General features: G+C 39.6%; 1 long non-coding RNA gene and 1 pseudogene across 2 annotated transcripts in view; one reads left to right on the forward strand and one right to left on the reverse strand.

Moving 5' to 3' along the window:
• Positions 1-17,431, forward strand: part of LOC134483291 (uncharacterized) — an 81,711-nt gene that overhangs the window by 44,879 nt on the left and 19,401 nt on the right. The gene's annotated exons all lie outside the window — the stretch shown is intronic.
• Positions 189-932, reverse strand: Dnajb6-ps5 (DnaJ heat shock protein family (Hsp40) member B6, pseudogene 5; annotated as a pseudogene).

Consider the following 17,431-nt stretch of genomic DNA (forward strand, 5'->3'; position numbering starts at 1 on the left):
GAGTTACATGAAAAGCTGAGTTAATTTGAAATATTCAAAAAATGCATGTTATATTTCAAACAGTACCTGTTATGGTTTAACACTTTTGCTAAATATGAGATTTTAAATTCTTATCCAAACATAGCAGATCTCCTTACCAATTATCATCAAGGCCTTTAAATGTCCCTCATCCTCACCTTATAGTTTTCTTAACCAATTTTCATAAGTCTCCTTGTAGTGATTTCTTGTTTTCCATTAGTTATCTTAAATGAAGTTGATATTGATTTGAAATTGCCCTTTCCAATGCTAAAAAATGACAATGAAGAGAATGAAGTGAGACCTCCATGATCTAGTGACCTGCACACAGTGAAGCTTGTGTCTAAAGCAGGAAATCCACCTCTAAAAGTAGGAAATCCACTGAAGACAGAGGAACACAGGCCAGTCTTTTGGTGACTAGACCCTCAGGAAACTTGTCAGTTCCCCAAAAAATTCATCATATGGGTCTTCAATGAAGTCAAATGAAAATGGGTTCCTTTCACAAAAACAAACAAATAAACACCTTGAAAACCTCACCTGTTTTCCAGCATGTGAAGTCAAGCTCAAATGGAATGGCAGTAGGACTTCCACATCCTCCTCTTCCTCCACTACCACCATTTTACCTGTCTTTGCTCTTCGTTATAGATGGGTCACTCCTTTGCACCCGATAACACCTCATATGTCTTAGCTACTTGTTTGAATATCCACTCTGCCTCTACCTTTTTTCTGGGTGCCATTTAAGTGTCTGTTTCCTGTGGTTGTAAAATTAAAAGAGGTACACACACATCCTGGTTCCTGTGAGTTCCCACTCTGCACTCTCTGGCTGTTTCTCTGTCAGCTGCTTTCACCCACTGTCTCCTCAGTAGGTTATTACTGTGCCTGTTACCATTACTTTCTGAGGCCTGGGTCCACACCATGCTAGCCCCAAGCATTCCATAGCCTCCTTCCGTCCTGTACCGGCCTTCACCTGCATAATGACATCAACCTACCTTTCATCCTTTCTAATTAAAAAGCTTTTCCCTCAAATATAAGCTGAGCACAACTATGATCATTTTGTAATTTAAAAGCATAAAATATACCTAACATCCAGTCCAACATTTTATCAATTAAACAGAACATTTAATTATCCATTCCAGTTTAAGAAAGACTTAATTTCCCATACACCTTTTTAATGTCCTCGGGTGAGACAGGTGTCTGCGTGCTCAGAACTTCATAGTAATTCACCATTTTTAAAAACATATTTTTGGGAAAATTCCAGGATCCAGAATTGGGTTGGCATAGGGTGGGCGGTTAGGGGGGAGTTGGGTAGCTGGTCTCTCTGTAGGTCTGGCACAGCTAGCTGTTCTGGTGGTGGTGACAACCTCAGAAGTGGTTAGTATTTTAATGATTAACCAACATAGTAATGCAAGCTTATCATAACATGTTTAACGAAATTAGCATAGCAAACACTGCTTAAATGTACTGGCATTCTCCAATCCTCAGACTGTGGAGGTGAGCACTGCAGCCATGGGGGCAGGAAGCTGATGTTGAATAAATTACATGCCCAGGAATAACAAATACACTGCTCAGGGAGGTTATCTTTCATGTTTTGTAGTTCTGAACAGAGAAGCAAACAATCTACGTGTAGGCAATTGTGTTCTCACCATGAAACCTTTAATTTGTAAAGCTATTAGTATCAGATAAATAATGATAAATGGTGGAAATCACAGGAAACAAAAATCAAGCTTCTCATTTGCATAAAAACTCCCTACCTTGCTGCGTCGACTCAGGTCATGGTCGTTTGTCATGCAGAGAATTCTAGGACACTATAGTTTCCAGGAAAATCTCAAAACCCCAATATTATGTGAAGGTTTTGTAATTATAGGAAAAGTGTTCAAATGAATCATGTGTGGTACTGTTATCCAAAGAAAATTCATTTTCCCTAAGAAACTAGAACCCTGGACAAGGGAAAACAAATCCCTCTCTTAATGACTTTACTTGTAAGTTTTTTTTCAATGACTATATTGATAAATTGGAAAATAAATATGTAAATATTTAAGAGAAGATTTTCGGAAAAAGATGGTAAATATTTTAGGAAAGGATGAGTCATTTTAAGAGGGAAAACATAAAACATTAATTTTATCAGTAGACCTGCACAAATTAATAAATTTTCTCCAGAGGGAAGGGAAATAAGGGAAGAATACCAAAGTTGCTAAGGTTATTGATAAAGGGTACATTTAGCAAGTTTGAAATTCCACAAGTTACCTTTTTTTCTCTTATATCTGCACCTTCTTGTGTGTATGCATGTTTGTATTGTAAATTTAACATATTACTTTATATATTATATAAAAAGTACTAGTGTTTGAAATTCTTAAACAGTAAATATTTAAAATGAAGAGATAATCTGTTATTTCATTGTTAAACAGAAACACATTTTATTACTGTTATATGACATACATATTAGAAATAAAATATTTACTTACAACCATTTTAGTTGATGTTTTATATAGTTTATATATACATAGTTTACATAGTTTATATATAGTTTGTATATACAGTTTATATAGATTTATATAGCTATAATTTTATCATTTATATAAAATTTATAGAGTTTATAGTTTTATATAGTTTAACAATTTTAACACCTGTTACTTTCTCATAAGGAGCAAACAATCTCTCATCAAATAAATTAAGTAGTTTAAGTATTCAATGTTAAAAGAAAACATTGCTGAAATTTTGCCATAGATAACTTTTTATGGTTGTCCCTCTCTGTAATAGTTGATTACATATTTACCATGACATTCGTGATTTAGCCAGTAAGTAAATAATAAACATAAAGTTGAGAAGGAGAGTAGACGGTGTTAATAAAAATTAAGGAATCTTTAACTAAAAGATGATCCAATAAGGAATTTGATCCATAGAACTTGTCATATGTTTGAAATTCTATAAGAACCACACCAGCTGAGGAGAATTGAATCTCCAGAATAGACATAGAAAAACACACAGCAAGAACACAGAGGGCAATGGTGAGGCTGCAGCACTGCTCCAGGGTGGGATATCTGACAGCAGTGTGCACTGGGACGGGCTGTGGAGACAGAATTACATTTTGCATACATTTAAAGCAATGCTCAAACAGTAGCAGGAAACCTAATTTTGGTTGCAGAAAACTTTCAAATTCATTTTGTGCTGGAATTCTTAAATATTTTATTTTATTAACCCATCACAAAGTAATACATTCCATGGCTTTCTAGCTCAATCTTTATCTGAATACTGGCTCATTTTAGGAGGAAGAGTATAAATTATGGAGGTAATAAAATCCATGCATTTACTGAGGTCCCAATCAAGCTTCCAAGTTAAAGGAAAACTGAAATAGAGTCAATTCTCAGTAAACACATAGCAAGGTATCCATTCCTAACTTCCTATAGCCAATAGTGACTGTAATTAAAGAGTTATGTTACAAAGTTTCAAACACTTTAGAACATCACAAGTTTTCTGATTGCAATGTGATGCAGTTCCTGGAGCCTCTTTTTCTGAAGCAGAAAACTGGACCTGAAACTGCACACGTCTAATTATCACTTTCATCAATGTAAGACCAGCATCAAAATCCAAATGAGGGCACTTGGACTTCTATTTCTATTTCAGCTTGTTTCTAATAAGTTGTTGACACTTATTACAACCCAGAGACCTTTGTAAGAAGGAAAACCAATGTGGTCTTTGTGAACAAGTGGAATTATCCCTACACATAGTGTCAGTGACTCCAGAACCTACAGAAGCTTTAAAATATTGGAATAGCAACATTGTGTGCTAATTCTAACATTGTGACACTAATAGTAAATGGATTATTGTTCTTCATATATATGTATATATATATTATATGCATGCACATACAAATATATACACACAAGAAACATGCTCATGCATGCACATAGGTGCAAACACATTGGTTGTTTGGGGAGTAACAGGATTGCTTGTTTGGGGAGTAACAGAATTGCTTGTCTGGGGAGTGACAGGAGTATGATTGATGCTAGACAGTGTTAAATGTTTACAGCCAGAGATCACAGCAGTGTGTTTGTCAAAGCGCTGTAAAAGGTCACAGCATGAATGTTTGTAGATCAGATGGATAAATTCTGCCCTTAAAGGCATAAATCACAGGAAACATATGACTAGTAACGTGAGCTTATATAACTGCTAGGGAACTCCAGGAGGAAACATTTTCATGTTTGGAAATGCTAAGAGATATAAATTCAATAATTGGACCACAAGGTCTAGCACTGTCAGCTACAGTTGGTTACATCTAAAAAATTGTTTGAATTGTGAAATTTGAAGATATTTTCATGGAATCTTTTTCAAAATTGTGAGGCAAAGTTAGAAAAATAATATTTTCCAAGTGCCTACATATTATTGTTGGGTATTGTACTCCTTTCCCTGTGGTGGCAATTATAATTTCTAAGCCTTCTCCCAGTATAAAAAAAATCCCATTATGAAAATAAAGAGATTGAACCTTTATAAGATTAAATTATTTTGTCCATTTAACACAACAAAAAGCCATTCCTGATGTCTAAAAAAGTCCATCTTGACACCATATTCCCTTCACTTGGACTAAAATACCATCCTTTCTGACCCCAAACACTCTTGTCTATACCAACTCTTGTTAATGATGCTTTCTTGGCAATGGTCTCCATAAAGGAGTACATATAACTTGAAAGCTGAGAGAACTGTGCATTTTAGTTCATTCATATAAAGATCTAATTGCTATTCTATTTTATACCCTTTGGTTCAGCTACATTTTCTCCATTGTTCTAGTTAGATGTACAGTGATATTATGCTTGTATGTTCACCTTTCAAAAAAGTAAAATGAAACAATCCCCATTACTGATGAGACTACAATATGAAACTTCAAATACCTTTAACCTGTGATTTATATATAATCTTGGATTTAATTTTCTAATAACAGTCAATGTATCTTTACCAAAATTAGTGTAAAAAACATTTTTCCTTTCTAAGCTTTTCTAGAAAATGGCTGCATTGCTAAATTAGTGTTTTAGATGGATTACTTACACCACCCTAAGATAAATAATTTGAACCAAGGATATATACGAAGAACTGAGAATTCCTTATAATCTTAGTTACTGAAGCACTAGAAGAAAGTCAAAGCATGAACAAATTTCTAAAAATGTTCCATGTGGGAATGGGTTGTCAGAAACACAGCATGCTGATGATGGGAAGAACTAGACAATGCACCAAACACCTTTCTGTCAGTTGTATCAATTATCAAAGTCTGTTCCACCTTCACTCCTTATTATACACCCATTACCCTGACAAATCACTACCCATCAGCACTGAGGCAACACCTTTTCTGGCCCAGTCTATTCATCTTATACTTTTTTTTTCTTTTTTTTTTTTTATTAACTTGAGTATTTCTTATATACATTTCAAGTGTTATTCCCTTTTCCGGTATCCGGGCAAACATCCCCTCCCCCCTCCCCTTCCTTATGGGTGTTCCCCTCCCAACCTTCCCCCCATTGCAGCCCTCACCCCATAGTCTAGTTCACTGGGGGTTCAGTCTTAGCAGGACCCAGGGCTTCCCCTTCCACTGGTGCTCTTACTAGGATATTCATTGCCACCTATGGGGTCAGAGTCCAGGGTCAGTCCATGTATAGTCTTTAGGTAGTGGCTTAGTCCCTGGAAGCTCTGGTTGCTTGACATTGTTGTACTTTTGGGGTCTCGAGCCCCTTCAAGCTCTTCCAGTTCTTTCTCTGATTCCTTCAACGGGGGACCTATTCTCAGTTCAGTGGTTTGCTGCTGGCATTCGCCTCTGTATTTGCTGTATTCTGGCTGTGTCTCTCAGGAGCGATCTACATCCGGCTCCTGTCGGTCTGCACTTCTTTGCTTCATCCATCTTGTCTAATTGGGTGGCTGTATATGTATGGGCCACATGTGGGGCTGGCTCTGAATGGGTGTTCCTTCAGTCTCTGTTTTAATCTTTGCCTCTCCCTTCCCTGCTAAGGGTACTCTTTTTCCTCATTTAAAGAAGGAGTGAAGCATTCACATTTTGATCATCCGTCTTGAGTTTCTTTTGTTCTAGGGATCTAGGGTAATTCAAGAATTTGGGCTAATAGCCACTTATCAATGAGTGCATACCATGTATGTCTTCCTGTGATTGGGTTAGCTCACTCAGGATGATATTTTCCAGTTCCAACCATTTGCCTACGAATTTCATAAAGTCGTTGTTTTTGATAGCTGAGTAATATTCCATTGTGTAGATGTACCACATTTTCTGTATCCATTCCTCTGTTGAAGGGCATCTGGGTTCTTTCCAGTTTCTGGCTATTATAAATAAGGCTGCAATGAACATAGTGGAGCACGTGTCTCTTTTATATGTTGAAGCATCTTTTGGGTATATGCCCAAGAGAGGTATAGCTGGATCCTCAGGAAGTTCAATATCCAATTTTCTGAGGAATCTCCAGACTGATTTCCAGAATGGTTTTACCAGTCTGCAATTCCACCAACAATGGAGGAGTGTTCCTCTTTCTCCACATCCTCGCCAGCATCTGCTGTCACCTGAATTTTTGATCTTAGCCATTCTCACTGCTGTGAGGTGAAATCTCAGGGTTGTTTTGATTTGCATTTCCCTTATGACTAAAGATGTTGAACATTTCTTTAGGTGTTTCTCAGCCATTCGGCATTCCTCAGCTGTGAATTCTTTGTTTAGCTCTGAACCCCATTTTTAATAGGGTTATTTGTTTCCCTGCGGTCAAACTGCTTGAGTTCTTTGTATATTTTGGATATAAGGCCTCTATCTGGTGTAGGATTGGTAAAGATCTTTTCCCAATCTGTTGGTTGCCGTTTTGTCCTAACCACAGTGTCCTTTGCCTTACAGAAGCTTTGCAGTTTTATGAGATCCCATTTGTCGATTCTTGATCTTAGAGCATAAGCCATTGGTGTTTTGTTCAGGAAATTTTATCCAGTGCCCATGTGTTCCAGATGCTTCCCTAGTTTTTCTTCTATTAGTTTGAGTGTGTCTGGTTTGATGTGGAGGTCCTTGATCCACTTGGACTTAAGCTTTGTACAGGGTGATAAGTATGGATCGATCTGCATTCTTCTACATGTTGCCCTCCAGTTGAACCAGCACCATTTGCTGAAAATGCTATCTTTTTTCCATTGGATGGTTTTGGCTCCTTTGTCAAAAATCAAGTGACCATAGGTGTGTGGGTTCATTTCTGGGTCTTCAATTCTATTCCATTGGTCTATCTGTCTGTCTCTGTACCAATACCATGCAGTATTTATCACTATTGCTCTGTAATACTGCTTGAGTTCAGGGATAGTGATTCCCCCAGAAGTCTTTTTATTGTTGAGGATAGCTTTAGCTATCCTGGGTTTTTTGTTATTCCAGATGAATTTGCAAATTGTTCTGTCTAACTCTTTGAAGAATTGGATTGGTATTTTGATGGGGATTGCATTGAATCTGTAGATTGCTTTTGGTAAAATGGCCATTTTTACTATATTAATCCTGCCAATCCATGAGCATGGGAGATATTTCCATCTTCTGAGGTCTTCTTCAATTTCTTTCCTCAGTGTCTTGAAGTTCTTATTGTACAGATCTTTTACTTGCTTGGTTAAAGTCACACCAAGGTACTTTATAATATTTGGGTCTATTATGAAGGGTGTCGTTTCCCTAATTTCTTTCTCGGCTTGTTTCTCTTTTGTGTAGAGGAAGGCTACTGATATATTTGAGTTAATTTTATACCCAGCCACTGTGCTGAAGTTGTTTATCAGCTTTAGTAGTTCTCTGGTGGAACTTTTGGGATCACTTAAATATACTATCATATCATCTGCAAACAGTGATATTTTGACCTCTTCTTTTCCGATCTGTATCCCCTTGACCTCCTTTTGTTGTCTGATTGCTCTGGCTAGAACTTCAAGAACTATATTGAATAAGTAGGGAGAGAGTGGGCAGCCTTGTCTAGTCCCTGATTTTAGTTGGATTGCTTCGAGTTTCTCTCCATTTAGTTTAATGTTAGCAACTGGTTTGCTGTATATGACTTTTACTATGTTTAGGTATGGGCCTTGAATTCCTATTCTTTCCAGGACTTTTATCATGAAGGGGTGTTGAATTTTGGCAAATGCTTTCTCAGCGTCTAATGAAATAATCATGTGGTTTTGTTTTTTCAGTTTGTTTATATAATGGATCACGTTGATGGTTTTGCATATATTAAACCATCCATGCATGCCTGGCATGAAGCCTACTTGGTCATGGTGGATTATTGTTTTGATGTGCTCTTGGATTCGGTTTGCCAGAATTTTGTTGAGTATTTTTGCGTCGATATTCATAAGGGAAATTGGTCTGAAGTTCTCTTTCTTTGTTGTGTCTTTGTGTGGTTTAGGTATAAGAGTAATTGTGCCTTCGTAGAAGGTATTCGGTAGTGATCCATCTGTTTCAATTTTGTGGAATAGTTTGGATAATATTGGTATGAGGTCTTCTCTGAAAGTTTGGTAGAATTCTGCACTAAACCCGTCTGGACCTGGGCTCTTTTTGGTTGGGAGACCTTTAATGACTGCTTCTCTTTCTTTAGGAGTTATGGGGTTGTTTATCTGGTTTATCTGATCCTGATTTAACTTCGATACCTGGTATCTGTCTAGGAAATTGTCCATTTCCTGAAGATTTTCAAGTTTTGTTGAATATAGGTTTTTATAGTAAGATCTGATGATTTTTTGAATTTCCTCTGAATCTGTTCTTATGTCTCCCTTTTCATTTCTGATTTTGTTAATTTGGACGCACTCTCTGTGTCCTCTCGTTAGTCTGGCTAAGGGTTTATCTATCTTGTTGATTTTCTCAAAGAACCAACTTTTGGTTCTGTTGATTCTTTCTATGGTCCTTTTTGTTTCTACTTGGTTGATTTCAGCTCTGAGTTTGATTATTTCCTGCCTTCTACTCCTCCTGGGTGTATGTGCTTCTTTTTGTTCTAGAGCTTTTAGGTGTGCTGTCAAGCTGCTGATATATGCTCTTTCCTGTTTCTTTCTGCAGGCACTCAGCGCTATGAGTTTTCCTTTTAGCACAGCTTTCATTGTGTCCCATAAGTTTGGTTATGTTGTACCTTCATTTTCATTAAATTCTAAAAAGTTTTTAATTTCTTTCTTTATTTCTTCCTTGACCAGGTTATCATTGAGGAGAGCATTGTTCAATTTCCAAGTATATGTGGGCATTCTTCCTTGATTGTTATTGAAGACCAGTTTTAGGCCGTGGTGGTCCGATAGCACGCATGGCATTATTTCTATCTTTCTGTACCTGTTGAGGCCCGTTTTTTGACCAATTATATGGTGGATTTTGGAGAAAGTACCATGAGGAGCTGAGAAGAAGGTATATCCTTTTGCTTTAGGATAGAATATTCTATAAATATCCGTTAAGTCCATTTGGCTCATGACTTCTCTTAGTCTGTCTACATCTCTGTTCAATTTCTGTGTCCATGATCTGTCCATTGATGAGAGTGGGGTGTTGAAATCTCCCACTATTATTGTGTGAGGTGCAATGTGTGTTTTGAGCTATAGTAAGGTTTCTTTTACATATGTAGGTGCCCTTGTATTTGGGGCATAGATATTTAGGTTTGAGAGTTCACCTTGGTGGATTTTTCCTTTGATGAATATGAAGTGTCCTTCCTTATCTTTTTTGATGACTTTTAATTGAAAATTGATTTTATTTGATATTAGAATGGCTACTCCATCTTGCTTCTTCTGACCATTTGCTTGGATAGTTGTTTTCCAGCCTTTCACTATGAGGTAGTGTCTGTCTTTGTCTCTGAGGTGTGTTTCCTGTAGGCAGCAGAATGCAGGGTCCTCGTTGCGTATCCAGTTTGTTAATCTATGACTTTTTATTGGGGAGTTGAGGCCATTGATGTTGAGAGATATTAAGGAATAGTGATTATTGCTTCCCGTTATATTCCCATTTGGATGTGAGGTTATGTTTGTGTGCTTTCATTCTCTTTGTTTTGTTGCCAAGACGATTAGTTTCTTGCTTCTTCTAGGGTATAGCTTGCCTCCTTATGTTGGGCTTTACCATTTATTATCCTTTGTAGTGCTGGCTTTGTAGAAAGATATTGTGTAAATTTGGTTTTGTCATGGAATATCTTGGTTTATCCATCTATGTTAATTGAGAGTTTTGCAGGATACAGTAACCTGGGCTGGCATTTGTGTTCTCTCACGGTCTGTATGACATCAGTCCAGGATCTTCTGGCCTTCATAGTTTCTGGCGAGAAGTCTGGTGTGATTCTGATAGGTCTGCCTTTATATGTTACTTGACCTTTTTCCCTTACTGCTTTTAATATTCTTTCTTTATTTTGTGTGTTTGGTGTTTTGACTATTATGTGACGGGAGGTGTTTCTTTTCTGGTCCAATCTATTTGGAGTTCTGTAGGCTTCTTGTATGCCTATGGGTTCTCTTTTTTTTAGATTAGGGAAGTTTTCTTCTATGATTTTGTTGAAGATATTTACTGGTCCTTTGAGCTGGGAGTCTTCACTCTCTTCTATACCTATTATCCTTAGGTTTGATCTTCTCATTGAGTCCTGGATTTCCTGTATGTTTTGGACCAGTAGCTTTTTCCGCTTTACATTACCTTTGACAGTTGAGTCAATGATTTCTATGGAATCTTCTGCTCCTGAGATTCTCTCTTCCATCTCTTGTATTCTGTTGGTGAAGCTTGTATGTACAGCTCCTTGTCTCTTCTTTTGGTTTTCTATATCCAGGGTTGTTTCCATGTGTTCTCTCTTGATTGCTTCTATTTCCATTTTTAATTCCTTCAACTGTTTGATTGTGTTTTCCTGGAATTCTTTCAGGGATTTTTGCGATTCCTCTCTGTGGGCTTCTACTTGTTTATTAATGTTTTCCTGTCTTCCCTAAGGGAGTTCTTCATGTCTTTCTTGAAGTCCTCCAGCATCATGATCAAATATGATTTTGAAACTAGATCTTGCTTTTCTGGTGTGTTTGTATATTCCATGTTTGTTTTGGTGGGAGAATTGGGCTCCGATGATGCCAAGTAGTCTTGGTTTCTGTTGCTTGGGTTCCTGCGCTTGCCTCTCGCCATCAGATTATCTCTAATGTTACTTTGTTCTGCTATTTCTGACAGTGGCTAGACTGTCCTATAAGCCTTTGTGTCAGGAGTGCTGTAGACCTGTTTTCCTGTTTTCTTTCAGCCTGTTATGGCGACAGAGTATTCTGCTTTCGGGCGTGTAGTTTTTCCTCTCTACAGGTCTTCAGCTGTTCCTGTGGGCCTGTGTCTTGAGTTCACCAGACAGGTCACTTGCAGCAGAAAAGTTAGTCTTACCTGTGGTCCCAAGGCTCAAGTTTGCTCGCGGGGTGCTGCCCAAGAGCTCTCCAAGGCAGCAGCAACCAGGAAGATCTGTGCCGCCATTTCCGGGAGCTTCAGTGCACCATGGTTCCAGATGGTCTTTGGCTTTTTCCTCTGGCGTCCGAGATGTGTGTGCAGAGAGCAGTCTCTTCTGGTTTCCCAGGCTTGTCTGCCTCTCTGAAGGTTTAGCTCTCCCTCCTACGGGATTTGGGTGCAGAGAACTGTTTATCCAGTCTGTTTCCTTCAGGTTCCGGTGGTGTCTCAGGCAGGGGTCCTGCCGCTCCTGGGCCCTCCCCCACGGGAGCCCAGAGGCCTTATACAGTTTCCTCTTGGGCCAGGGATGTGGGCAGGGGTGAGCAGTGTTGGTGGTCTCTTCCGCTCTGCAGCCTCAGGAGTGCCCACCTGATCAGGCGGTTGGGTCTCTCTCTCACAGGGTCTGGGAGCAGAGAGCTGCTGCGGGCCGGGATCCGAGGGTGTGGGACTTCCGGTAAACACAGAATGTTCCCGGTCCTAGAGGAATTCTGCTTCTGTGTGTCCCAAGCTCACCAGGCAGCTTTCTTGCAGCAGAAAAGTTGGTCTTACCTGTGGTCCCGAGGCTCAAGTTCGCTCGTGGGGTGCTGCCCACGGGCTCTCTGCGGAGGCAGCTACCAGGAATACCTGTGCCGCCCCTTCCGGGAGCTTCAGTGCACCAGGGTTCCAGATGGCCTTTGGTGTTTTCCTCTGGCATCCGAGATGTATGTACAGAGAGCAGTCTCTTCTGGTTTCCCAGGCTTGTCTGCCTCTCTGAAGGTTTAGCTCTCCCTCCCACGGGATTTGGGGGCAGAGAACTGTTTATCCGGTCTGTTTCCCTCAGGTTCCAGTGTTGTCTCAGGCAGAGGTCCTGCCTCTCCTGGGCCCTCCCCCACGGGAGCCCAGAGGCCTTATACAGTTTCTTCTTGGGCCAGGGATGTGGGCAGGGGTGAGCAGTGTTGGTGGTCTCTTCCGCTCTGCAGCCTCAGGAGTGCTCACCTGACCAGGCGGTTGCGTCTCTCTCTCACAGGGTCTGGGAGCAGAGAGCTGCTGCGGGCCAGGGATCCGCGGGTGTGGGACTTCCCCATCTTATACTTTTATGGCCATCTCCTTCTACAGGTTAGGAAAAATTTCTCTTATGATTTTATTCAAAAACCTTGCTCTATTTTTGTTATTATTAGAGTTAAGTTTTCCACAGTGTTCCAGATTTCCTGGGCGTTTTGTGCTAGGAGATCTTTTAGGTATAAAATCGTTTTGACCAAGGTATCTATTTGTTTTATTAGGTCCTCAATGCCTTGTATTGAAGATTCTCCCTTCCATATGTTGTATTAGTGAGCCTTACGTCTGGGTTTCCTGTTTAAGCTTCTACATTATTTTGTCATTTTTAGATTTTCATCATATTGGGTTTACTTTACTGATTTTATTTCTGCTTTCAGGTCTTGAACTGTTTTGTTCATTTCCTCTGAGTTTTTTCTCTGTTAACATAGATTTCTTTAGGGGATTAAACTATTCCCTCTTTAATGACCTCTATTATACTCACATAAGTAGTTTTATGGCCGCTGTCCTATTTTTCACCTATGTTGCAATTCTCAGGGCATACTGTAGTACACTAGCTGAGCTTTCTTTGAGATATGTTGTCCTGGCTGTAATTGATTGTGTTTTTATGCTGGCATCGATGCATGTGATTTAGGAAGACTGTAACTTGAAGTGCTGATAACTGTTTTTGTCTTGTGGGATTGGTGTTTTGTTTGTTGATTTCTGTTTTATTTTTGGTTCTGAGGAGAGTGTATCACCTGTGGGTTGCCTGGTAGGTAATACTTCTGGTATCCAGTTTGGTGTTATATGGGGTTTCCAGGTAAAACGACTTTCTAGGTATTGAAAGTTGACACTCTGGAATGGGGATGTGCTAGGAGATGGGTGACTGAGGCTGTCTACTGGAGAGAGTGATGCAGAGTATTCTTTCAGAATCTGTTTCTGGGAATTTGGGGAAGAGAGTGCTTAATTGTGACAACAGGTCATGTGCTACAGATCTTGGACTGAGTCTGGGCAATTGGAGTTTGAGGAGTGATGAGAGAGATGAGGATCTGCCATTATTCACCTGCTTCCCTGGGGATTCTATGTGTGACACACTGGAGATGGAACAGAGGAGAAGGGGAAGGTGCAGAAGTTGATCTGTAACAGAGTAGAGGGTGAAACTGGGAAATTGGGTTTGGAGAAGCAGAGGATGAGGTAAAGATCTAAATTAGCTTACCTGCTTCTCTGGCTTGTGTGGATTGCAGGTTCCCTGAGTTGTAATATTTCTTAACATGTTTTGAAAAGTCATAGTTATAATTTTGTATCATTTTATATTATTTGTATTATTTTCTGCATTGATAATATTATTCATGTTATAACTCTGTAGTTCAATTTCCATTAAATTGACTGAAATTTGGAAGGATAGACAGGATTAACACAGCATTGTCTTCAAAGAGCTGGCATTGACTCCTGAGTTTAAGGACTAACTCCCTTCTCTGTGACCCATAAATACATAAACTGATTGACTTTGTGATTGGGAAAGAAATAAAATGGAGACAGAATAGGCTCTGAAACTGTTTGTAGCCAGATGCTCAGGCTGCTAGCTTTATGCCATCTTTATCACAATACTTGGTTTTTCAATTTAATAACATGAAAAATAAAATAAAACATCCCATGAAAATTGTTAAGGACCATAAAAACTATTTCAGATAGAATGATGCATGAAGTTATTTAAGAAAGAACAATTCCAAACCTAAGTAATATAAAGAGCACCATTGTAGAATTTCCGCGTATCCTGCTTTCTTTTCCATTTCTCTAATAAGCTGCTCTTTGACACCACTGTGACAGAAGCAAATTAAGGGAGAAATGGTTGATGTGGCTCATGGTTTCAAGTTTCAGCCCACCAGAGTGGAAAAGTGAGAGTAGCGTGTCTGTGAAGCAGCTTATAAAATCAAATCTTAACACTGTGGCAAAATTCATAAAGGTTAATGTAAGAAATAGAAAGGATACAAATCTATAAGGACATTCCTAACTCATGGGCTTGAATAACTAAATTGTTAAATGTTAAAATGTCTGTATTTCTCAAACTCTTTCTCTCTCTCTCTCTCTCTCTCTCTCTCTCTCTCTCTCTCTGTGTGTGTGTGTGTGTGTGTGTGCGTGTGTGTGTGTGTGTATTTTTTCCACAAAACTCTAATGCTTGTGGTTAGATATTACAGCCTTACAGGGTAGCACACAGATAATGGTAGCATGTAGGTAAGGATCAAGCCATGGAAAGTCACACTGGCCTTTAAAGTATAGGTATCTTCTACTGACACACCTCCTTGACCTGGTCCCATTTTCTGAGCAACACCACTAAGAATTAAAGACTCAAATCAGTGTGCAGGGGACAGCTTGGTGAGGGTGAGGAAATGGGTCTGGGATCTAGTGCTAGAATGACATGTAGAAGAATGAAGGTGGACTCCCATATCTGACCATATAGAAAGTAACCATAGGAAGGAAAAATCCATTAAAGATCTCAAATTATAAAAACTGCATAGTAAAACAGAATTAAAAGTCAGTGCTATCCCCCTCTCCCCCGTCTTTCTCAACCTCTACTACCCTCTTGACTCCCCTCCCTATGCTCTGAATAAACTCTATTCTATACTATACTGTCATTTGGCTGGTACCTTGAGAGAAGGGATGTCTCAGCATGGGCCCTCTGAGGCACCCCCTACCACACACATCACCACATCTCCATAGAACATATTCCCCCTCTCTTCATTTTTTATAAACTTGATATAGTGCCAAGACTCAGATTTAGAAAGTCTGCCTCTGCCCCCTGTATCACATGGAGATACAATACTCACTAATCAAAACTTTGAGAACTGGTAAGCCATCCTCCCCACATTGGTCAGAATAAAGAACTCCTTGGTCCCAGATCTTGAGCTCGGGACAACCCTTGTGCTGTCCTTGAGGAAGGAGACATTTAATCTTTGCAAGGCCCTTGCTCTAGCACATTTTCCCTTGCATGAGATATTCCTCTCTTCTTTGAGACAGTGTCTTGCTGATGAGACACAGTTTACCTAGTCCTGGGTAAACTGCTCTCTGTAGCTCAGGGGCACTGGCTCTGAGCATTGCCCCCAGCCCATCATGTGACAGAAATCCCTTTTGTTATTAATAATTCCCTCAGGATGCTGGTAGGGGCAGTTAATAACCCTCTTCTCTCACCCATGGGTCTGTCTTCACCACCTTGTCCCTACCTGCTCGATTGTCTTGGTCTAATTCACGGTAAGCAGAAAGCAATATCTCTACATGGTCACTAAACTGGCACGTTAAAACAACTCTCTCACTAGCAACGTGTCTCTGGGAAGCCTAAGAAAATGGGTATTGGGACATTGGTCCAGTCTTAGAATTGGCTGTTTCTTTGTTATTCATGGTCTATTGAACCATCTGAGGATAGGTCAGAGGAACAGGTCAAACAGAAGCACCTGTGTCTGTGAGAAGAGATTAGAACATCTGGAGGTTCTTTCTCTAGAGCTGTACTAAGTGTAGTAAGCATTTGGACTTGTCAAGATGCTGAAACATACATATATATTTATTATAGGTAGACATTAAGTACATTTGGAAGAAAGGCATATTTTTTCTTAGATGTAGATTTGAAACTCAGAGGAATCCCATCCTCTGGAATAGGTAGTAAGTGGAAACTTAGAGCAGATTTACTTCTCTGGGTGAAGTCTATTTGGTCCATGAGAGGTAGCTCTGAGTGGGTTTCCTGTAGCATATACATTTACAAAAGAAATAATACAATAACATAAGTTAAGGACATGAATAGTATTTAAGATAAGCTTTTTGTGGAACAGAGAAACAGGAATTTGTGGTTATATAGTTGGATCACATAGTGGAATGTTCCATTAGAGTTAGTTTAATTTATAAGAATTCAAACAATGTTCGGATAATGGTATAGCAAGAAGAGAAATATGAAGCATTTAACCATTGAAATTTAGTTTAGGCAAGGAAGTAACAGATTGCATCTGTTAAAGCTTATGTCTGAACTAGTTGCTGAGTTTAGGAAAGGAGTTAGGTCTGTTTTCTTGCTGTCAAGCTACAGTTACCTTAGCTGTCAAGGTAGTTGGAAACCTGAGGAAGAATAAATTAGAATCTAGGGTCTTGTATTAAAAAACTGACAGAGTACACCTGTAGTCCAAACAGTTCCTAGTGGTCTCTGGGGTCTCCATGACAACTTGGGCTGAGTCAGTCTAGCTTTCAGGCCAGAAGACTATGGACTTTTTTTTGAAGAGCCCTCTCCTCCACCTTTTTCTTCTCTGTGGATCATATAATGCATGAAATGAGAAATGTTTCACCTTGATTCAGACAGTAAATAGAGATCTCAATGACCTTATTCCTGCCCCACCACTACCTCTTTCTCATTTTTTAAATTAAACCAAAACTAGGGAATCTTAGCATTTTGTCTAAGCTCCACCACAGTTACCTGGCAATAGCCAGGTGTGCTCCACACCACAGTTACCTGGCAACACTAGGAAAGGGGCTACTTGCTCTCTTGCTCTTGCCTTCCTGCTCTTGTTCTCTCCCCATTCCCCCACCACCATTTGGTCATGGCCAGTCTCTGCTTTTGTACTTCACTTCTTCTCTTCTCTTCTCTTCTCTTCTCTTCTCTTCTCTTCTCTTCTCTTCTCTTCTCTTCTCTTCTCTTCTCTTCTCTCCTCTCCTCTCCTCTCCTCTCCTCTCCTCTCCTCTTCTCTTCTCTTCTCTTCTCTTCTCTCCCCCCTCCTCTCCTCTCCTCCCCTCCCCTCCCCTCTCTCTCTTTCTCTCCTTCTCTCTCTGTCTCTATTACCATCTTGACTCCTTTCCCCATTCCCTGAATAAGCTGTGTTCTATACTATACCATCCTTTGGCTGGTCCCTGGGGGATGGGATTCTCAGCATGGGGCCAACAAGGCTCTACCTTACATACCTCCATAGAATGTATCCCCTCTCTCTTTACTTTTTATAAGCACATTGTGGGAGATAAGCCGGACATAGATTGGGAATGTACCTGATAGTCCTCATCAGTGGGATATGAAGATACTGAATTTATAAA

This window comes from Rattus norvegicus, chromosome 1 (assembly GCF_036323735.1).
Source record: "Rattus norvegicus strain BN/NHsdMcwi chromosome 1, GRCr8, whole genome shotgun sequence".
Taxonomy (NCBI): domain Eukaryota; kingdom Metazoa; phylum Chordata; class Mammalia; order Rodentia; family Muridae; genus Rattus; species Rattus norvegicus.